Source organism: Acomys minous (genome assembly GCF_964271855.1).
Source record: "Acomys minous genome assembly, chromosome: 9".
Lineage (NCBI taxonomy): Eukaryota > Metazoa > Chordata > Mammalia > Rodentia > Muridae > Acomys > Acomys minous.
The window spans coordinates 37,534,149-37,558,344 of record NC_140490.1 but is presented as its reverse complement, the minus strand read 5'-3'; the positions used below and the strand labels follow the sequence as shown (position 1 = coordinate 37,558,344).

Here is a 24,196-nt window from a genome sequence, read left to right as displayed (position 1 = left end):
ACCTACTTGGCCTTGGCATCTGCAGGAACACAGGAACCACTGAGAGCGGCAGCAGACAAGCCAGCTGTGGGGACACCGCAGCAACATCAGCAGCATCCACACCGCAGCAACATCAGCAGCATCCGCACCGCAGCAACATCAGCAGCATCCGCAAGGGGCAGCAGCAGAAGCCTCTCAGCCAAGCCTCATGGACTTTGGATCAGGCCAGGGAGAAGCACAAGGCAACCATAGCTCCAAGAGCAGAATTCCATTCCTGTGCTCCACCTCCCGGGTGTGTGTAAACCGAGTCCTCTCCAGCCCTGATCTCCTCCTCACTGCCACCACGCCCCCTTCTCCATCCCTAGCTTCACTTAGCTGGCAGGCTTGAAGGAGCCTTTTCCTCCATGCCCTCCTTCTTCATCCTCACACCTGGCAACAACACAGCCCTAGACGGTCCCGAGGCTTTTGTCCTTCAATTCACGGTACCAACAATCTGTCGAGAATTAGCTCGGCCTCTCTAGGCTACTGTAGCAAATGCTTTCCGTTGGGTTAGTTTATTCATGACAGGAAGTCATTATTCGTAGTCCTGAAAGCTGGGAAAGCCAAGACACAAACAGATCTGGAGTCCAGTAAGAACTCACCCCTGTGCATGGTGCAGTCTGTGACCTCCCACAGCAGGGGTGACTCCACTCTCATGACTTATTTACCTCCATAAAAGCCTTACTTCTTAATACTACCCTATTGGGGAAGTAGATAATATGAATTTGGCACACTCTGGCCATAGCAGATGCCACTGTTCCCCACTGTTCATGACCCACTCATTCTCAACACGTAGCAATGCTCAGGTAGATAATACCATGATGCAAAGACAGTAATTTATTAATCATAGCTATTGCTCCATTTTGCAGATGGATATAAGTGAGGCTTGAGCACTTCCAAAGATAGAGGTTTGGGATTTACTTGAGGTACAAAATACTAGGGGACTGTCTTCATTAGCGTTTCTAATGCTGTCATGAAACACCATGACCAAAAGCAACTCGGGGAGGTCATACTCCATCACTGAGGGAAGTCGGGGCAGGAACTGATGCAGAAGCCATGGTGGGGTGCTGATTACTGCCTTGCTTTCCATGGCTGGCCTGCTTTCTTGCTGGAGCCAGGACCACCTGCCCAGGGGTGGCACCACCCACAAAAGGGCAGGCCCTCCCACATTTACTACTAATCAATAAAATGCTCTACAGACTTGCCTACCTAGGCCTAGACTGGCCTACATAGGTCAAGCCTATGGAAGCATTGTCTCAATTAAGATTCCTTCTTCTCGGCTGGAGAGATGGCTCAGAGGTTAAGAGCACTGGTTATCTTTCCTAAAGGTCCTGAGTTCAATTCCCAGCAACCACATGGTAGTTCATAACCATCTGTAATAAGATCTGGTGCCTCTGTACATGCAGACAGAACACTGTATACATAATAAATAAATAAATCTTAAAAAAAAAAAAAAAAGGTTCCTTCTTCCTCTGCCTTCGTTATAGGTGCACACCTGTAATCCCAGCACGCTGGGAGGCAAAGGCAGAGGCAGGCAGATCTCTGTGACCTCAAGGCCAGCCTGGTCTACAAAGTGAGTCCAGGACAACCAAGGCTACATGCAGAGAAACTCTGTCTCAGAAAAAAAAATTCCTTCTTCCCAGATGGCCCTACTTTGGGTCAAGCTGACACAGAGGCTATGACAGCAGCTAAGGACTCACTCACTCACTGAAGGCTGAGAACAGAAGCCTAGCATACTCTCCATCCCCTCCAAGCAGGTACCCAATATTTCATTTCGTTTCAGCTAATGATCTTAGAGGCAGTTGAGTTTTGTTTGCATCTTTTCTTTGGGTCATATTCTGCGCTGCTGATAAGGGACTAAGGCATCCTGCCTAGAACTCTGAAAGATAGAAGAGGTCATTGTCCCTGGTGTCCTCCCACAAATGCCCCACAAAAAGCCTACCCCTTTTTCCTAAATACAAAAAAGGCCTCTCTCTGGCAGCCTTTGCAGCTTTGGACATGAGTAGGTGAGATGCTGCCATGGCACGGGAAGCAGCCCACAGGCTCTAGAAACCAAGGACTCTCCTTCAGGAAGACCATGAATTAATTCTTCTTTGCAGCACCGGGATTTAAAGTCTGTGCACTAAGAGCACGGCAACCGTCAGCTGTATAATCACTACAGTGTCCTTGCCAGCCCCGGGTTAATGGACTGTCGTTCAAAACATAGGTATAGCCAGAAACAATCCACAGCATTGACAAAGCCAAACCTCTTCCTCCCCTTCTCACTAACTTCTCCATCTATCCATGTAAACATTTATTGGGTGCCTATTGTTTGCCTGTGGGCTTTAGATATTGCCTGTGTTCAGTGAGCACACAGCCTAGAGGGAGAGACAGGCAGTTAAATGGATAATTATGCTGCTGAATGAATGTGGATAAATGTGAATTATAAGGGACAGGTTAAATTAATCATGGAACAGCCATACAATAGAGTTCTATATAGCCATTAAAAAGAGTGATGAAGCACTGTATTCATTGACATGGAAAGAATCTCTACAGTATGTCAAAATGGAAAAGGGCAGTGATATTGCAAAGGAATGTTTACAGGGCTTTCCTCTCTGGAAAACTGTATCTCACACACACACACACACACACACACACACACACACACACACACATTTGAAGAATGTTCACCGACTTGCCTACCAGTTAGCTTCAAGCAATGGCTTTTAGGCAGATTTGACCTTATCTTTCATTCCTTTCTATTTTGTTTATATAAAATACAATTTTCAAAATTGAGTGGCTTTCCATGGTGAAAATGAGAAGCAATCGTTCAGCATGTTGGACCCAAGAGTGGAGGTACACACACACACACACACACACACAACATACACACACATACACTCATATACACACACATACACATACATGCACACACACACATATACACACACACACATACACAACCTATTCACATGAAAAACAGGTTCTCTGATGGTTTCTGGAAGGCGAACCGAGGTGTCCAGGTTCTCTTCCACTTTTGGTTACCCAGCAACTGTGAACCAGGCTGAGCTCATGGGAAAGCTGAAGATTGGGGGAAACAAGAAAAGATGCAAGACGGTCCGTGTTCATTATCTTCTATGTCAATGGTCTCTTCCTGTTCACAACCAAGTTTCACTTAATGGCAGGAACCATTTGTGCCAGATACTGCACTAGCTACGGCTTTGGCAGCACTCAGAACCACACAAAACAGGGTGTAAGAAGGGGAGCCTGGTCCCCGGGTACTTCCTGCTCTTAATATAAGATTTGTGTTTTAGTTTCATTCATTCACTTAAACTCTTCAAGACCATCCACTCTACACTCACCTTCGTGCTGGGGACTGTGCGTAGTAGTCAGCAAGGCAGCTGTAGGCTCTGTCCCATGTCACTTCAGATCTGCAGGGCAGAGGGACGAACAGAGAGGTTCAGGAGTCAAACCCTGCAAGTTCAAATCCCAGCTCTCTGCGTTCTAGGTGGATAAACTTGCTGTGTAGTTAGCCTTGCTGGGTTTCAGCTTCCCTGTCTGGCAAAGGGGCACAATAAACTCAGGAGAGTGTGTGGGGATAGAACAAGATGATGCGTGTAAATGCTTGAAGGCGCGGGGCCTGGAGCACAGGCACTCTGAGTGAAGATTAACTCATACTGTCATAGGCAGTCACACTCTGTAGTAAACTGTCATGGAAGAAGAAAGCATACAGAGCAGAGACGAGCTCACAGCAGCACAGGCACAGAGCAACCCCAGCTTCTCCACCTCCCTCCCCGGGACAGAGTGGTCCAGGAAGGTGAAGAGACAGCACGCCAAGCCTCTTTCAGTGAAATCCCAGGCATCAAGAATCCACAGTACTGATTAAGTTCTGGACCCCGTGGCTCAACTTGAACAATGCCAAAAGGAGCACGGAAGCAGAATGTTAATGCCCTCGCTCGTTCTGAGGGAATATATTGTAGAGGCCTTTCTGTGCTGACCTTTTCCACACAGAATATGTTTTATTAACTGGCCACTGATTCCTCCCCTGCAGGCCTAGGAAGCTATAAACAGAGAGAGGGGTGAGTGCTCAGCCAATCCAGTCTTGGGTTCTCCGAAAAGGTTGAGAGAGTGCAGCAGTAAAGCACTGGCAGGCAGGAGAGCAGCTTCCGCGCTGGAGGCAAGAGGACATGAGACTGTGGGACTGCCCACAGGCCTTGGTGCTGGTGGAGGCTGGTGCCTCGGCTCCTGGTCCAGAGCCAAACTGGGCCTTCCTGAGGGCCAATTAATTGCAGGCACCGACATCTGCCGTCAATTCTTCAAGGTAATTAGCTCCACATGTTATCAACAAGAAGTCCGTGCCCACGGGCTCTGGAGATAATTGTTTCCCGCTGGCACACAGTCCGCCTGCCGTGAAAGGTCACTGCACCAGATAGGTCTCCACTGTCCCCATTCCTTTTGTGAAATGAAGAACGCTGCCCCTTTGGCACTGCAGGGCTCAGGGCCATAAGTCTCTGGCCATGCACACGCATCAACTCCTGCCATCGCTGGCATCTAGTGTTGTGCCCCCTTCATATGGGCAACCGCTGAAAACTAGGGTGGCTTCGTGAGAGTGCCTGTGTGCATGGAAGAAAAAGATGATGTCATTGTATTGGTGTGATCATGACCGGAACTGTCTAGAAGCGCACCCATACATCATAGAAAACTCTTCCCAGTAGAGTTGGAGAAAATAGGAGATCTTTTGAGTTCTCTGGTAGGGGGCATGCTATGACCAGGCAGGACGGCCACACCTGTGAGGGCTGCTCTCTCCCCTCCAGGCTCCTTCCCATCCAGCCCTTCCCTGGAACAATCTTCCCCACCCTCACCTCACCTCTCCATGCTAAACTAGCTCCTCCTCTCCATGAGCAGCCACTTCCCTAAAGCCTGAAAATAAGGTGAGAGCTCACGCCTCTAAGACATGTCAATCTGTGTTACTGCCCACCCCTTACCTTGTAGCGAGCCTCCTCTATCTCGTTCACCCTCCACCCCTGACCAGTCTCCCAGACCTGGCAAGATCTATGATAAATATTTATGAATGGAGTTTGAACACATGGAAGGCATTTGATGATCCCTGACTGCCTAATGCTGAATTCAGGAACTGTTACTCCTCAGAGGTAGGACCATCAAATTCCTGGCTCCGGAACAAACAAGAACAAGAACCACCCTGTGATTGGCTCCCAGCGTTAGCATAGCAGTCAGCAATAACACCCTTCCCAGAATGCATTGCATCTTCATGAAAAGCTGCCTGTACCCACCTGGCAATGCAGGCAGGCACAGCGACAGGAAACCCAGACAGCCAGCATTGACTCCAGAATATTATAACAGGGTCTTCCTCCACCCCAATATCCCCCACTACCTCAGACTACACCACACCAATCTGTAAATTAAGGAAACTGCGGCACCCCGCCCCCCAATCTCTTTTAGTTCCTCTTGCAGGGCAGGTCATCCCAGCCCCTGTGGACTGGGGGTGGCAGGAGGTTCACAAACTACGAAGCTGCCCTAGGCTGCATAGCAAGAATATCAATAAATATCAATAAAACAAAACTCGCAAAACACATAGCCTTGATCTGTCCCTTCCTTCCAAAAAAAAAAAGAGATTTTAGATTTCATCAGCCTCTGAATGAATAATATCTCCACCCCTCTCACCTCTCCCAGCCCCTCTCACCTTAACAGCTCCTCCCACCTTAACAGCTCCTCCCACCTTAACAGCTCCTCCCACCTTAACAGCTCCTCCCACCTTAACAGCTCCTCCCACCTTAACAGCTCCTCCCACCTTAACAGCTCCTCCCACCTTAACAGCTCCTCCCACCTTAACAGCTCCTCCCATCTTAACAGCCCTCACTATCCAGCTTTGTTCACACAAGCATGCCTGGGCCCACTTCTGAGAAGCACTCATCGGTCCTGGATCAGGGCTTTCTGACATGTCTCATATGCTACTGCACTCTTGACAGCGCCCCTGTACTCTCCCTCTCGACCTCGCAGATGCCCCACGCCCAGGGCACAAGCATCCTCTCTGCCTGGCTTTCTCCTGTCTGGTTTTATGCTGTGTGTGAATTTTCTTCATCAGTACCACCAGCCCTGACTCATCAGACTGTCAAGGTCATGAGGGCAGGGATGACATGAGGTACGCTCTGCATCCCTATTGTCCCAGCACTGGCACTTGGCAGCACTAAACACAAACCTCCAGAGAGAACAAGCGCATTGGGTGGCCTGGCTCAATGTGACCTAGCCAGGAGATAGTGATGTTTCAGTAAGACTGTCCTGTTCATAATGGACGTGAGCATTTTTAAAGCAAGGAGCCGGGATAAGAAGTGAGCCCTACAAGGAAGAGTCTGTTTATTTAATGCAGTGTTTTCCGACCTGAGTCTAAAATCCCTTATTCCTTCCTGCATCTTAGAGAGTAGAGCTCCTGAGTGTGCTGGCTTGGAAACACTACTTGGGAGAATGTCTCTGCTTTAAAATTCTGTTTAAAGAAACCAGATGCCTCAGAGTGTGACATGAGAGCGTAGGGACTGTGAGGAAGGGCGTAAGCTCTAGCTGCCGCACGCACCCATGCCCTGCCCTCTACGCAAGGTGGGTGTGGACAAAAGCCTCAAGCCTTACTTCCGTGGGTCCAGGCTGCAACTCACACTAGTTCACAGTTCTTTCACAGCCCATGAGGAACAACAGCAGGCTCTGACTTTGCTTTCGCATCAAGGTTACTCACGCCCTCCTTTTGTCTCACAAGAAACCCAGTAGATGGGTCAGATGTCATTTCCCTGGTTTAAAAGAATATGTATGTATGTTTCATTTGAGAAACTAGCAAGGGGGTCATGAGAGGGGAGGAAGAGATCTTGGGGGAGTTGGAGGACCTACCACTAGGAGATCAGAAGTCGGGGTTCATTGGAAGAAGAAAGGGAGCCAGCTGGGGGTGGGGCAGGGCCACGTGGGACACAGTTGGGGAGGAGAACACACCATGATGACGTATATGTGAAGACACCATGACGATACCCTTTACTTTGCACAGTAACCTAAAATGCTGACTTAAAAAAAAAACAAAATAAAAAGGAATAGGCCTGAGTGTGGTGGCACACAGCTGCAATCCCAGGACATGCGTTCGAGGCCACGATGGGCTACATAGAGAGACTCTGTCCTCGTGGAAGGGAAGAGAGAATGTAGGGGAAGAGGGTAGAGAGGAAAGTAAGGCCCACAGGGCACACACACAGCTCATTCAGGAGGCCCCACCCATAGAAGGTCGGAACACAAACAGGGCTGCAGACCCTGTCTCCCTGGATAAGCCTGTCCCTACCTTGTGACAAGGGCACTATTTCAAACTAAAACAATCCTAAAGGGGGGCTGCTTGCCACCAGGCCTCAAGCCTGAGGAGGCCTCCTCCCACCCTCCGGCAGCTCCAGCTCCTCCTCACGGCCAGGAGGACCTGAGACGTCCACAGCAGATGCTACTGCCTGCCCACCCCAGGTTCCGCCAGACTCTACTACACCCCACAACGGGGCTGGGCTCTAGTTGGGTGCATTTAAGAAGCAATAAGTTTCACCCTGAAATCTGGAGCTGGCTTCTCTTGAGACCTCAGAGGGCTGCCTGTCATGCGTCTGCATGCTTTTCCCAACACACGTGTCTACCGTGGTTCACCCCAGACCCCACAGCCTGGATCACCTGTTTGTGCACCTGCTGGGCCCAGCTGGTGCTAGAGTTCAGCCCTCTGCTTTGTAGGCTGTGTATACGCTTTGTTCCCAGGACCACCAGACACAGAAGTGGAGCAGGCAAACAGTAGAGGAGTTACTAAAGAAAGAGTGAGAATGCACGAAAAAGGATGTCTTATGGAGTCTGGGGCAATGCTTCACCAGCAAAAATAAAAAGCAAGTTCCTGCAACAGAGAGAAACGACAGACATAAATTCCCTTTAACCAGCAGCCAAATGTTTTAATATTTATGCCTAGACTTTCCCAGGCAATTTTAACTCACATTTACGTTTTTCCTATAGAAAACAAAAAGGAAGACAGGGGGTGCTGAATGTGAAAAAAAAAATATTCAAAGTACCATCATTTAAATGGAATTGAATCCCTTTCAAAACAGTCTGTCCAGAGAAGCCATTGCCTCGGAGGTGTTTTGTCAGCTCTTTGCTTTCCTGGCAACCCATTGAACACTATAAAAAGCACCTGCCGTCTTCACTCAGCCCCACATCCATTTTCTCTGAGGTTGGATTCTAACATGCCTCTTTGCAGGAGCAGCAGAGCTGGGGGCAACAACTGAGGAACCGCTCGGGCCTGTGACAGGTGAACTTGTTATATTACACTTCAAAGCCATGCGCTGTTACAAAGAGAAGCGATGCCATGGGGCTACGGCATGCAAAGCCAGCACTACCCAGCCAGGCTGGCAGCAGGGGGTGAGCAGCACTACAGAAATAGCTTAGCACAGTTTTTCAAGACCTTGAGAGTTCAAGGGCTCAAGTTGGCTTCTTTCTCCCAGTGGTCCCGCACTTCCCATTGGCTGTGGGGTTGACTAGATGGGTTTTATATGGAATCAAGATTAGGTTCTCACCAAAGTGAGGTCTCAAAGGAGCCCACATTCCAGACACAGGTTCACCAAACTCCTCCGCCCTGGACGGCCCTCCTCCAGGTCTGTCTGACATTGGATAATAAGATTGTCCCACTTTTTACATAAAGATCCTGTGACTAAGGAGGCTAAACAAGCTGGTTGCTCGGGACAGACAAAGTATCTTCTTTCTCTTTCTAAATGGCTACATGACTCCTGCTCACTGGGAACAACCAAGCTGGTGCAGCTGGCAACATGTTTGGCTTAAGAGCTTCAAATGTAGCAAAGAAACGTCAGACAGAAGCCTGAGGGACTGCGCAGCTGGAATGATGGTGGGATCAGAGGCCAGAACCTTCCTGAGCCCTTGGTGCTGCCTGAAACTTGCTGTCTGGTGCTTGCTCAAGGAGAAGCGGGGAGGCAAGACCTGAGAATGAATGTACATGGGTACCTACCATGCAGGTAGGATGTGGACAAACAGAAAACGAACCGGCTACAGGTTGGAACTTGTGACCAGAACCTCCCACCAGCCTCAAATCTAACTGATACAATGACACAGAGAGCAAGGAAAGGAGGTGGGGTTTCTCAGCCCCCTAACAGGGGAGGATCCCTTGGGGAACATGCAGGAGGCAGCGTGATGCAAACACATGAGTACAGTGGGACACATCCTGAGGACGGATGGTGCAGACCTGCTCTGCAGCACCAGTGGCTACCGGATGGAATTCCTACACTAGGTATCAGTTGGTACCTGATGCTCTAAGTCTCCAGAACAAGCCACTACAGGGGACACCTGAGGCACCAAAGGAGTGGGGTACCATCTGAGAAAGTGTCAGCCATAAGAAAAAGGCTCCAGAGCCGATAGTCCACAAATGCTACAGGTTAAGACCAGGCAGGAGCAGGTCTGAGAGAAGATCTAGAGAGTGCGCCGGCCCATCAGTGTGGCCCACATCCACCACTCACTCATTAGGAGAAATGTTTTCCAAGCCAGAACTTCCTGAACATTCCCTTTGGGGCCCAGCATTTACGTTTGATATCAACTAAAAGGAAATTTTCTCTCAGAGGATTAGACACATCTGTTCTGCTATTTTTGCATCTAGGGGAGCAGGAAGCCCAAACGGTGCCTTGATTTAAGAAAGATTCCGGAGGCTCCTCTTTCCTGTGCTTGAGTCATTTAAGTGATGCTGAGCTTCCAGGTGGAAACACCATGGAGGTAGGAGAGATGCTACCAAGGCCGTGAATTAGCTCTTGTAGCTGGTCCTTTATAAAGGGCTGTCACAGACATAGCGCATAAGAGAAAAGCTGAGGACACTGGCCAAGGTTCATGATCAGCCCTGGCATGTCTCTCATGTGTGTCCTTGACCCATGCCTGAGCTGTGTCACCTCTCACGTGAACCCTCCCTGCAGCAGCAACCTCTCTACCTGCCACAGGCTGCCTATGCTGCAAGTGAGAGTTGGTCACTCTGGGCAGCATTGCTTCTCCCTATTGAAACCCTTTAAAGGCATCCCACTGGCCTGGGGACCGAGCCTGAGTGTGTTTAACTGCCCCATGCCCATCATCTCATCACCTCCCTGAACTCAGTCCTGGGAGCTAACAGTTCTTAGAAACTTCAGCTGGGCCCATGGCTACAGAAACCTTCAGTGGGAGACTCAGCACACATGTTCCTGAAAACACTGACATTTAACACATACCGCAGCTTTTGTGTTTTCAATTCCCTTTTCCCTATTCTTCTACTGGGCCCATGCCCTCACATTCCCTTCCTGCTGAGAGTCTGATTTGATTGGTCAGTGTAAACCAGGACTTCCCAGTAATTCTCCTGCACACCAAGGGCTAAGAAGCCAATACATTCCCCTACTCAACCTCAGAATTCATCTGCCATGGCCCCTCCAGAGAAAGCAGAACTTTTCCTACCCCCAACACACGTGACTGTCTCCTGCCCATCCTCCCTAGCTCCTCCCACATTTTGTTGCACTGGTTTGTATCTGTCCATCTTCCCTCTGTGTGGTGAGAGCCTTGAAGGCAGCAGTGCATCATGTCTTAGAAAACTACCAGGCTTAGCATCAAAAGTCTCGCTGTTTGTTGATTGGACCATTGGAGCTGGTCCTCTTCTTACCCAATTTCACTGATAAAGAAGCAGATGGCAGGTGAGATCAATCAGCCAGTGCTGCCGGTGGGGTTAGATCTGCCCCATTCTAGAGTCAGAGGCCAGCTCCAGCACAGAGGTTTCCACCCACAATGACAGGAGCCCTGCTGGGTACACAGCCTCACCCAATTCCTGTGGATGAAGATCCAAAGTGAGCCATCCTGTGTGGAGCAGGGTCCTGTGCCCAGAGCTTCCCAGCCTGGCCCCGCTGGGCTCCGATACTCCCAATGCTTGATGGTCACTCCCAGATGATATTCTCCCAAACACCCAGACCGAGCTCAAACCAGTAACTCTGTGCATCTCTCTGTCTCTGTCTCTGTGTCTCACTCTCTGTGTGTCTTTCTCTGTGTGTATGTCTCTGCCTCTCTCAATTTTCAAGCATTCCTCTTTCCTCTTCTTCTAGTCTTCTGCTAATTAGCTAATTTCAAAATCGTCTAACTCGGGCTTCTAACCCTGAACTGGCCCCTCCCCCTCCTCCTCACTCCCCTGTACCACCCTGGTAGGCACCTGAGCCTCTCCCGCTGATCATCCGTCTACTGGCTATGGTTAGCCTGCTTCCCAGTTCATCACCACTCTGCCCTGAACTGCAGGAGGGGTCACCAGGACATCTTCCTGCTTCCAGGCTTCCCCTGCCAGCCAGTCCTACAAACAGAATGTCTAATGTGCGTTCCAGAGGGAGTCTGACCAGGTCCTTTCTTTACTCACAGTCTCCAGTGGACTCATATTAGCCCGCACTGCTAGCCAAAAGCCCAAGTGTCGAAATCCACTGTCGTGAATTGACTTTTAAGGGACCTTTCCAACCACACTCCACCCATAGTTCTGCCACAGTAGGTCTGCCAGGCACGTAGTAGGCCTTCTACTCCCACACTGATTCAAGTACCACTGTTAATTGTAGGCCTAAGGCTCAGAAAATAATATTACCTGGAGAACAAACCTCCACACGCCACCCATTACAGGCATTGGTAAACTGGACAGAGGGCTAGGTTGAGTTCATTCGTGAGGAACATAGAATCCTGGTCATGCTACCTGGGAAAATAGGCAATAAAGGTTTCTGGTGGAATCCAAAGAAGAAGTGAATAAACTAGCACAAAGCTAGAAACTGGTAATACTGGAGACCGGGTCCCGGTGAGCTCTAGGAAAAGAAAGGACTAGCTCCTGACTAACCCTCAGGTGGACCCTACTTTCTGTGTAGAATCCATTCTTGAGGACATCCTCTTGCTCCCAGGAAGGTAAGACCCAGACGTCTTCAAGTGAACAGCTCCCTGTGGGCCAGCATCTTCTCTTCAAGCACGAGAAGTCGGGCCTTCCCTCCACAATCCAACCACAAATAAGGGTCAGTCACTAGAGGTGCCACCCTGTGGCGGATGCTTCAAGTGAAGCATCCCTAAGCCAACCCCTGCCTGCCATGGCTGACTCTAGTCTCCACCCTGATCCTCCCTTGCCTGGCTTGACTTGACTGGGGTTCTGAGTCTGGCATTCCAAATGCCTAATTAGGAATAATTGCACCTCTTAATTACAGTTCACTCATTACACACCACTGCCACGCCACATCTGCCTTGAGATTTATTTTTCATTAAAGCAATGTTTTCAAGAGCCTATTTTTTTTTTAAAAAATATATTGGATAATCACTTATAATTTACAAGTAAATACAACTGAAGTATAGTCATGTTTATGAACAAGATGGCTCCATTAATCCAGTTAATCATGAATGTGTGAGGCTTTCTTAATGACCTGGAGCTCAGAATCTGCTCCCCAGTAGTTAAATCTTATACCCAAAGCTATGTGGCTACCTGGAAAGGGTGATGACACCAAAATTCAATGAAATCAAGCTGGGTATTCCAAAGCCCCTGAAGGCAGTAAGAATACCCCCACCCCATGCTCAGACACCACAGGACCCCTGAAGGCAATAAGAACACCCCCGCCCCATGCTCAGACAGCACAGGACCCATGAAGGTAGTAAGAACACCCCCGCCCCATGCTCAGACAGCACAGGACACCTGAAGGCAGTAAGAACACCTCTACCCCATGCTCAGACACCACAGGACCCTTAAAGGCAGTAAGAACACCCCCACCCCATGCTCAGACACCACAGAACTCCTGAAGGCAATAAGAACACCCCCGGCCCATGCTCAGATAGCACAGGACCCCTGAAGACAGTAAGAATACCCCCACCTCATGCTCAGACAGCACAAGACCCCTGAAGGCAGTAAGAACGCCCCACCCATGCTCAGACAGCACAGAACCCCTGAAGGCAGTAAGAACACCCCCACCCCATGCTCAGACAGCAAAAGACCCCTGAAGGCAGTAAGAACACCCCACCCATGCTCAGACAGCACAGAACCCCTGAAGGCAGTAAGAACGCCCCACCCATGCTCAGACAGCACAGAACCCCTGAAGACAGTAAGAACGCCCCACCCATGCTCAGACAGCACAGAACCCCTGAAGACAGTAAGAACGCCCCACCCATGCTCAGACAGCACAGAACCCCTGAAGACAGTAAGAACGCCCCACCCATGCTCAGACAGCATTTGTCTCCTTAGAATGCACACGTGATGACCTGTTGACAGTCCACCTTCACTTATCGGTGACTCTTAAGCTTTTAACGGTATGAAACTCATCCCCAGAAAAAGTTGCATGGAGCAAACATATATGAGATTTCTCACACACACACGATTTTTAAAAGGTTCACAAATTCAATGAGTCCATCTGTGTGCACCTTGGGGTTTATGGTTCACAAGGTTGTCAATGTTTACTTGTTTTTACTGAATAACTAAAGCAGAGGTGCTTGGAAATTCTACAGACTATAAAGCTGTCTAGTGTGAGTCTTTGCTACTCAGTTTGGGCCCACTGATTCGGTGCTTGCTCTGTCCAGGCACTGCACTGGTCTCCAGAAGGGAAGGATGTAATGGGGAATTAAACTGTCCCTTAGAGAGTTCAAAGCTGGACTTCCCTAGTTGATGGGGAAATAGTTCAGGCTGTTAGTGGGTGAGCCTTCCTTACCTAATGATTGTTCTATTTTTGTTAGCTTTGCTACGCTTATGTGCAATTCTTTACCTTTACAAATACTTGAATATTAGATTATTGAGAAAGGAACAAAGGCCTATTACTATAGAAAAACAGCAGTATGTACAGTTTAGAGAAAAAAATATGTGACTTATTTTGTGAGCCAAAAGCAACACATTCCAGGTCCTAATATGGAATTAACCCAATCATGTATGTATTCAATTTTTAAAAAGAACAAAGCCATAAACACACCTTTATGTTTATATGTAACCACTAGCTAGATATAATAAATCACCAACATATTTATCATTTCTCCCTCTGAGAAGCCTATTTAAATACTAGTAAGGATTTTTATATTTTCAACTAATGAGAAAGAGATCACAGTAAATGAAAACTCTCCGACAGCCATTAGGAAGAAAGACAATGGATAGAGGGTTGGTAATGTCCACAGCAGGGCAAAGGAGCCTACCATCCCTATACCCTCAAGATGGAGACACCACACACACAGAACCCCAGGCAGGCTCAGGTCTTAGGGTTCTCAATGCACTGAAAGGCAAAAGGTGGAGACTATGAGGCTGAAAACTGAAAACAGGGTGACTTACTGAAAGCTGCTGTACAGAAATGTTGTGCCCCAAGCTTCCCTCCCCAGCCCACACAGCCAGGTGACTCACCCATTTCCAAGGGAACCAAAGGTTTGTTCGCCAAACACACAAGAGACTCCGGCTTTGAAACAATATTATACATTAGATATAAAGGGATTAGTATCTGCATTCTTCATCCTCTACCTCAGTCCAAAACAAACTGGAAATGAGTCATTCTCCTTCCAGATTAGAGATGAGGTGATTGCTATCTACAGCAAAGATAGTCAGATATGTATGTTTGATATCATTAAAGTCAACTTATTGATCAATCTCAGTAGCTTTCATTCTTTCCCATCCTCTCTCTTTCATATATACAGTACACACACACACACACACTTCAAACACCTTTTTAGCAACCAACAGATGACCAACTAACATTTGACAAAATTTTCCAGTTTGAGAAGAACAAAAAGAAAAATATAAGATATTGCATTCAAAACATAAGAATAAGATTCTGACATTTTTAAGAAAAAAGAAGTTCAATAAAGAACTTTAAAATTAAAAAAGATACAAATTAAATATTCAATGGAATAAGCCGGACACAGTGTCCCATGCCTGCATTGCCCCAGCACTCAGGGAGGCAGAGGCAGGTGGATCTCTGTGAGTTTGAGGCCAGCCTGGTCTGCAAAGTGAGTCCAGGACAGTCAAGGTTACACAGGAAAACCCTTTCTTGAAAAACAAAACAAAACAAAAAATTCAATGCAATAATTGGAAAGAAAAAAAAAGACTTTACCTTGAAAATACTTTTATCCTTTGTTCCTCTTTTATAGATAAACCAAAGAAATGGAGTGAATTGAAGATGCAGTGCAAAGGGCTTTAATGGACTTCTTAAATATCCAGCTAAACTATCATCTGTGTTTCATTAATTGAATATGCAATGCAAATAGCTTCAAGAGAGTACTTAACTTTTACAGCCAGCTAAGCTGTCATTTGCAGGTGAGACTTGAAGATGCAATATAAGAGCCATTCAAATGGAGTACTTTGATTTTATAGCCATCTAAATTATCATTTGAGTGAGCCTAAATACATTCCGGACTTCAAAGAACTCAAAACCTTAATAGAGACCCTAAAGCAAAAGAGATATACTACCCATTAGTGATTCTGTGTTGCAGTCCTGAAAAGTGAACAGTAAGTCCAAACTAGAAGCAAAAAAATGAACGTGTCTACAGAAAAGAGAAAAACATCACCACCAAATGGACAAGATATTTATGTATAATGGCTAATCATGGCTATAAGGTTGACACAGTTGGGAGGACAGACCTTCAATGGAAGAATTGCCTTTATCAGATTGGCCCATGAGCATGTCCATAGGACTTTTTTTTTTCTGATTACTAATTGATGTAGGAAGGCCCAATCCACTGTGAGCAGTTCCATTTCTAGGCAGGTGGGCCTGGGTTAGAAAGGAAGCTGAGCTTGAGCCAGGAGGGAGCAAGAACCAATGAACAGTGTTCTCTATGTTTTCTATTTTAAGCTCCTTTCTTAGGTTCCTGCCTTGCCTTCCCTTAATGAAGGGCTATAACTTGTAAAATAAAATAAAACCTTCCCTCACTGAATTGCTTTTGGTCATGGTGTTTATCACAGCAGCGGGAAAGCAAACTAGAACACTATATATATATATGCACATTTTTAAAAGATTTGATAAAACTGTGAAGATATATAATAAAAAAAAAAGCCAAAATGAATTAGTAGTAGAAAATAAAGGGACCAAAAGTTATATACTCTGGGGAAACATAGTAAACATCCTGAGAGGAAGAAAACAGTGATAACACTTGGCTTGTGCATGAGATAAATGCACACAATCATAATGAAATCACTCAACCACATTGTGGCTGTAATCTACTAGAAGATGAAGAAGGAGTATTGAGGATGGAAGGTGAACAAGAAGTAGTAGTAACCAACTCAAACCTGCTCATCTTTAACAAAATCCTATAATGGCCAAAATGAAGGAAGAAAAGAAGCTTTAAAATATAATTTATAAACACAGGGGCAATATTTTAAAATCACAAATGTTGAAAGCAGTTAACTGTGTTTGAGGGATTTTTAATGTTTTATGATCTATGAACAGATACTTCTTTATAACTCGGAAACCTGTGGTCCAGCCTGTACCCATTCAGCTTTCACCTGAGGGTCAAACCAAATGTTATGTTTCAAAGCAGTGATCTCCCTGTTGCATCTCTCTACCACAACATCACTAATAGCTACCTGCCCTTTGCATCCTGTGGGCGGGTACGGCCCACAAACGGACGACCCTTCATTGCTCCCTATGATAACGACTGGCTGAGCTATACTTTTCAACAGCAGAAGCCTTGAACATCTCACCAAGCCAGACAAATTCTCCTGTCTGATGAGAGATCCACCTGGCCCTCAACAGGGACTGAGGAGGCCAGGCTGCTAGCCCTCTCCCCTGGCTCAACACAAGGGCCAGCTTCTTTCCCAACCCAGTCCCACTGGGAATACAATATAATGAGCACTTTGTAGAGTAATAATATTATGATTGTAGTGATTACTAATTTCTCCAGATTGAATGTCACACCTTACTTAAGCAGCCAGAAGCACTTAGACATTATAAGCCCCCTTGGGCTGCGACTCACAATACCCACAGTATCTCACCTCTTTCGCTGAGGTGCCAGAGGCTGCTCTGTCAGGTGTGGACACCAGCCTGTGAATACAACCCTGGTGTGGAAGAGACCAGCAAGTGGTCCAGGCTTGGTGTGGACAGCCTCAGCCCAAACCCAGTTGTGTCAGAATCAGGTCTAATTGAGATTAACGACCTCTCACAGCTGGCTCCAGCTATTTCATCAACAGATATCCCGCCGAGCGAACTGCTCACCAGCCTCCAATTTGGCCAAACAGGTCTTTACTCTTCCGTCTTGACAGCTCCAGCCCACCAGCCCTGCATGGACAGAAGAAAACAGCATGGCGTTTTCGGGACTTTGAGAGGATGAGGAAGGAAAACACAACCTGATTCAAGGGGCCCTAACATCTACGATTTTTTGCCCAAACACATGGTTTCGGGAGAGCAGAAGCAACAAAGTCCTAGAAGCACTGTGCCCGTCGTCATTTCCGGGTCTGATGAGACTTAGGCATATCTCAGCTGCAGGAAGTGCCCACCACCTGTGCCTTCCTCAACTGCTGACAAAGTAGTGGCCAATGAGGGATTCCCACACCAGCTTGATATGAACAAGAATTCACCAGGTAAGAAGAAAAGAACATCCCAGTCAAACGCGCGGATGGTGCTGTATCCTTGGGATGAGACTGTGGCAAGCTGTAGTGCCACTTAATCAGTGCCAACAGTGAGGATGGCAGAACCCTATGCCAAACCATGTGGGCCATGGTGAGGGAGCTGGGTTCTATCCTAGAAACGACAGAGGTTGCCTATGCAGGGAAACTCTTTCCACAAGTGGAGAAGATGGTCGGGGATGTGCTTTACAGCAGGGCTTCTCATGCAAGGAAGTGACCCTGGATACAGAGGTGTGTGGAACAGAGAGACGAACCGCTTGTGAAATTGTTTTGAGAGACAGGAATAATTTTATGAAAACCTTTCATAAAGAAATGTGTTTTTAAAACAATCCTTGGGCTTGGGAGATGGCTCAGTGTTTGTTGCACAGAAATGGGACCCTCGGTTCAGGACCCTGGCACATGCATAAAAAGTGAGGCATGACGGAATGTGCCTGTCATTCCAGCACCAGATAGGTGGACAGAAGCAGGCAGATCCTGGGGGCTCTAGCTCCAAGTTCAGGGAGAGACCCCCATCTCAAAAAGTGGAGAAGAACTGAGGAACACACCCAACTCCAACCTCTGGTGCACCGACACACGCAGGTGCACACACACATAGGCACCACAGAGACATAGGCATAATAAATGAACACGCACATAAATATTTTTAAACTTCCCCAGATCAGTTCCTTGGTGTATATATAATTTTATCACTTTACTTAAAAATGAAGGCATATTTGCATTGAGATGGGCTTGCTTGTTTTAGTTTTACATAAAGAATAAAATCCCATGAATATCTGATACTACGGGACACAGAGCAACTTCAGTGTTTTTCGGAGCTCACTGACATTTTTATTTTATGGTTCTCAGTGCTGAGATGCTGCTTCCTAGACGCACCTGGTACCAAATGGCAGAAGTATGTTTAGAGCCTGTGCAGTAGTTTGGATGAGAACGGCCCCCACAGGCTCATATGTTTGAATGCTTAGTCCCTCATTGGTGGAACTGTTTAGGAAGGCTTAGGAGGTGTGGCCTGTTGGAGAAGGTGTGTCACTGGGGGTGACCTTTGAGGTTTTGAAAGCCAGTGTGCTTCCTGGTTAGCTCCTTACCTTGTGTTGGTGGTTGAGAGGTAATCTCTTGCCTGCTGCTACAGCATCATGCCCGCTTGCCTGCTACCATGCTCTCCGCTAGGATGGTCATGGACTTGCAGAATCATGAGCCCCAAATTAAACACTTTCTTTGATAAGTTGCCTTGACCATGGTGTTTTGCCACAGAAATTGAGAAGTAACTAAGACAACCAGTTCAGAAATGGTTGGAAACTCTGTCCTAATTTTTAGCCAAAAACCATTTAATGCTGTTTTTATGAAGCCCGAGTCAGCAACTCAAACATGAATTTTTAAAACCAAATATCCTAAAACCAGACAGCCCAAAGACAATCTAATTTGATATTTACGTGTGTGAAGAATGACAGTGGGAAAATATTAAGCGGCTTTTTTCATAATTAAACCATTATGCTGCTATCAGGAGAGAAAGTTTTTTTTTTTAATGTGTGAATAAAAATAAGTGCACGTCATAGGATGTAGTCACAAATCTGCACTGAGGTGCTTCAGGCACGGCTCACTGGCACTGCATGGCATGGTGGCATGTGGAGGGCAAAGCCTGTGTGGATCTGTGTGTCTAGAACCAGGGCTACAGTAAAGTCACAGTGCAGCAGAGGTGGGAGCTGCCAGAAGCGCTTAGGATTCATTCACCCAGGATTCATTCCGTGCTTGATTTTTAATTCAGTTTTGGTCATTGCATGTTCAGAAACTTTTACCACTCACCAAAGTGTTCATCCCTGCACTCAGTTGTGACAGCCCATATGGGGTCACAGCCCACTGACTTAAAAGCTGTGCTTTGTGGCACTGCCCCTACTTTCTCTTTGGGTAAACACTTCGCTGAAATAAAGTCCATGTTCATTCATCCGTCAGATGTGTACGGAGATAACAGCACCAACTTTGAACACGGCTGGGGAAATCCATGCCATGGGGTCAGTGGTAACGTTAGCACCAGGGAATGGCTGGTGTTTCACTGCTCACAAGCCCCTCAAGTGGACACTGGCATATTTCAATCTCAGCTCAAGGCATTCTCTGGCTGAGGGATGGCACAGCTAGTTAGTGCCACGAGGGCTAGGAGAGGCGTGCTGGGCCAGCCTTAGTGGGGAAATTAAGAGTCTCTCCCACATAGCTGACGTCAACCACATTAACTGGTTCTCTGCAAAGCGGCTAATCACAGAAGTGCTTTACAGAAAAGCATAGCGGATGCTTCACCAGACTTTAACACCGAAGATGCTTCTGATGAGATAGAAGGTAACAGCTTCCGTCCTAGGACTCTGCGTCGGCACCTAGCCCGTGCTGAGCCTTTTAGGTAACCCTGCTCGTGGGAACAGCTTTTCAGAAAAGACCGAAAACGGGGCCGGCCCTCATCCATTGCCATGAATGCTGTGCCTCTCACCCAAACTACAAGGAAAGGAGAGAACATAAGATGGCTGTCACAGTGAAAGCCGCAATTACCCATGCTCCAACTCACCTTGTGCTCCCAGCCTGGCTGCTATTCAATCCTGCCTCCTCTCAGTGCCGAAACTGGAGTGCCCAGCCTACTTCCTGTCTCTTTCCTTAGCCTCCTCAGGAAGCAGGCCACCCCAAATCCTGGTCCTGTTTCACCTCTATTGTGAGGGAGCATTGGGTAGGAGTCTCAGGGCTCCCCCGCAAAGTTTCCATTGAAGTGTCAAGACCTAAGAAGGGAGAGAAGGTAAGGGAGTGTGGACAAAGGGCCACTGGCTGTCAGAGAAGCAGGGATCTTGGTGAACCCTTGACTGCAGAAGCCAATGCTGTCACAGGAGCAATCGCTGATACATACCCAGACTGTCCCTCACTGGTTCTCACTGCCTTTGCCTGAGCTTAGGGGCTTGAGCCGGACTCTGGAGCTATCAGAGCAGCCACCTTCCCTTCTCTTTTGCTCCCAAACTAGAATGGCGTGTCCTACAAAAGGAGTTTCTCACACTGATCCCTCTGTGCCATACTGTGCGTTCCTCAGCAGCCGTCCACTTGTCCCCACTTCTCCATTACAGAAAGACCCAACAAGATCCCTGAAGGAACACCCATGGCTTCTGAGACCCCCTCCTGTGTAAGCTCTGCTGTGTCACTCTCCCAACAGAAACACAGGCCGCGGCAACTCACAGAATATTCTACAGGTCTGTATGCTCTATTCTTTCTCCCCTGCCTAGGCAACAAACTGCTCAGTGCTGCCTTTCTCCAAAGCTTTCTCTGAAGCCTGCTGTGTCAGAGTTCCTCTTGGTTGCCCAGTAAGCCCACAGAACAAAATGCCAAGTGCTGGCTTACAGGCCTGTCTGCCCTGCGCATGGAGGCAGGGGGAGTGAATTCACAGCCAACCTGAGTGAGATGCTTTCACCGAAAACAAACCCACCTAACCCCTACAGGTGAAAGGCCCTTTGTGGCTCGTAATCAGTACAGTGGTCCCTCAGTGTCTGGTACTCAAATGCAGTCATCCCCGTTTGAGGGATGGAGCTGGGGAACCTGTGCCTTAGGGACGAGATGAGTGTCACAATCCCAGCTCCTGATCTGATTCGGAAATCGGTATTCCTAGGTAATCCAGAGGAATTCCGGGGCCTCCTGTGCTGGAGCAGGGCACCTCTGTCCATGGAAAGGGCCATCTGCACCAAGTCCCTCGCAGCCTGGCCCTTATGGTTGCTAGGGCCGAGGGCAGCTCCATCTAGTCTCAAGCTTGCTATGTCTAACTAGAGCCAGCTTTGGATCCTTGCCCCTCCTGCTTCACACTCCCTGAACTCTGAGATCATGGGTGACCACATTCCAACTGTCACTCCCTGTTTCTCCCCCTTCCAGTAAGCTCATGAGTCTCCCCAAGAACAGCTCAGATCCAGAGACCTTAAGTCAGCAGGGCTTCCTGGTCTGCAGAGGAGGATGTCACTCTAAGAACCGCACACTTGCCATAGCACAGAAAGAAATGCCTCATGGATGGTGGATGGAGGACAAGACAGAAAGTGAGAACCAGGGTCTGAGCATGCCAGATCCCTCGCATTGCCTTAGCCTCCCAGAGCCGGGAGCAGGAAAGGCCACTGGGAGAGAGCTTTTAATTACCCGCAGGTGTCCCAATTAAGCAACATTGCCTCCCCAATTAGCAGTCCTTTCCATTGGAAATCATTCGGCTTAATTCCGTTTCCCAAGAAACATCTTAATCAAGCAAGTTCGGTCCCCAGCTCCTGAGGCAGCCAGGCTCCACCAGGACAGGTCTGCCCTGTCTGGTGGGGGAGGGGTGCTAAATAGGGCTTTGGGTCAATTTTCCAATTAAGCCCACTCTTTTAATTATACCGTTTTCTAATATTTATCCAGACCAAAGGGCTCTGCTCCTTAACTCCTGTCTGAAAGGAGAGCATGTGTTATGAAGGAGACAGATCTGTGTGCATCACATCAAAATATGTTCTCTTTTATTAAAAATATGTCTGATGGAGTTGGGGAGATAGATTGGTGGTTAAGAGCACTTGCTGTTCTTGCAAAGGACCTGGGTTCGGTCCCCAGCACCCACATGGTGGCTCTCAACTTAAGTTCCAGGGGATCCAATGAGCCCCATGGGCACCAGGAACTCATACGGTGCACATACACACTGTGTGTGAAGCAAACATTCACACGCATAAAATAAAATTTTTAATCTAAAAACAAGAAGAAGAAGAAGAAGAAAATGTCTGAGACACCATGCTGTGACAAGCACAGCCACTTAACCAAGACAGACAGTAACACAGCAGGTACCCTCACTGCCCAAGTCAGAAAGAGCCCTCAGACCCTCCCTAACAGGTTTGCTTTGGTTTGGTTTTGTTTTTCTCACCTGAATTAAAAAATTGTTAAAGTTGAAGAGGAAAAACTGGGAAGACAGGACCTTTTCAGACGCTGACGGCTCAAACTGACTTTTGAAGCTCTTGGTGTTAGGATCCAAACCTGTTCAGAAGGTGAGGACAAGCAGCCGGGGGAGGGGATCTGGAGAGTCCCATGGGGCAGCTGTGTGTGAAACCGTACTTGCTGCCCACAGCCAGCCGGACCACCAGCCTTGGGGCTAAAGGCCTCTAAGCTCTGCTCACAAAGGCTTTGGCTAACAAGGGCTTCCCCTATGTACCACCAGCCTAAAATCTTTCACTGTGATGTTGACAATGTGCTTTCTTCCTGCTTTCCTTCTTGTCCCAGGTGTGACATCATCACCACCCCTGGCTGTTTCAGCTCCTTCAGCATCCTTCTTAGGAAACTTACTCCCTCCAGGAAAGGGTCAAGGAGGGGAGAAATTTACAGGATGGACTTGCTTCAGTCACAGCCTAGAGTCCCTGGGGAACATATCTGCTAGTATCCTACAAACACATCCTAAATTTCACTCTGAGATAAACCGTGAAGTTCAAATCTAATTCTGTTCCTTTTAACTTTTTTCATATCCATGTTAATTGCATTCCGATAAAATTGAGGAGAGAGGAGTGCCTCTCTGCTTGGTTCTAAATTTAATACATGGATGATTAGAGGTGTATTTGTCACTGTTGCTTGGAGAGCTTCATGCATTGGCCCTCCCAAAATCAGATTAACACCTGACTGTTCCCCGATGCTCCTGGCGTCTCCAGTGCACTGCCAGGCCTATGCAATAACTGCCCTCTGCTGACTTTTCCCAAGTCATTTACTTTTTTAACTTCATAATTCATTACTGTATATCTTAAAATTTTCTAATCAATTTAATACATTGCTATCATTCTGTCAGTGGCGGACATCAGATTCCGAGGACTCTCACTCTGATCCCTCACTGGCTACAATATTCCCTTACACTATTACCTGAAAATGCACATACAAGCGTGTGACCAATTGTTTCACATTGGCTTTCACCATCTCATCTCTCTCTTCACCAAAGACAAAATTATTCAGACGAGTCAGTCCTCTGGCTTGTTGAGTGGGTCGCTCTGTTCTCTTTATAGGACTGCAGACTGGAAACATCTCAGGAACACGCTTTCAGGCTGGGGAAATGAGGCTCCTCACTTATCCTTAACAAGAGCCTGGGCCTCTGCGCCGGCTCCAGGAGGCAAGGCAGGAAAGAACGCCAGTGGTAACTGTAGAGTCATCTTATCATTAAGGCTGTGGTTCCTTCCTGTACTCCAGAGACGACTGGAGTTGTCTCCCAGCATCACCTCACCTCTGAGAGGGAGTTGCCCACAATTCACAGGGGAAAAAACAAACAAACAAACAAACCACTAAACTTTAGAAAAAGCCAAGTAATTTTCTCAAGGTACACACAGCTGGTAAGTGATGATATCTGGGGCACAAGTCTAGTCAACTCTATACTGACATTGTTGGGTTGGGTGGGGGGGCTTACAGAGGGCAGGAGAGGAAATTAACATCGAGCTGTGGCCTGGCTACCACGCACCGCATCTCCAATGGACACCTAACCTCATAAGATAGACCTGAGTCTGGACGCAGGCTCTGACTTTGGGTAAGTCGATTTCCCACTGCCTCTTAGATTTCCAATTCAGGTACTGAGGTTGTTACCTGGATTACTACATGGGAAACCTCCAACTCTTATAGGAGAAATGTGTGTTG

The 24,196-nt window shown here is 47.5% G+C and overlaps 1 long non-coding RNA gene across 1 annotated transcript in view; it reads right to left on the bottom strand.

Moving 5' to 3' along the window:
- Positions 1–312: 312 nt before the first annotated feature.
- The window catches only part of LOC311604483, a 35,769-nt gene continuing 11,885 nt past the window's right edge, over positions 313–24,196 (bottom strand). The window contains exons 2-5 of the long non-coding RNA XR_014781511.1: positions 20,130–20,334; positions 17,178–17,240; positions 3,360–3,428; positions 313–572 (exon numbers count right to left, since the gene is read on the bottom strand). This is a non-coding gene — a long non-coding RNA (uncharacterized lncRNA). The remainder of the gene's footprint in view (positions 573–3,359; positions 3,429–17,177; positions 17,241–20,129; positions 20,335–24,196) is intronic.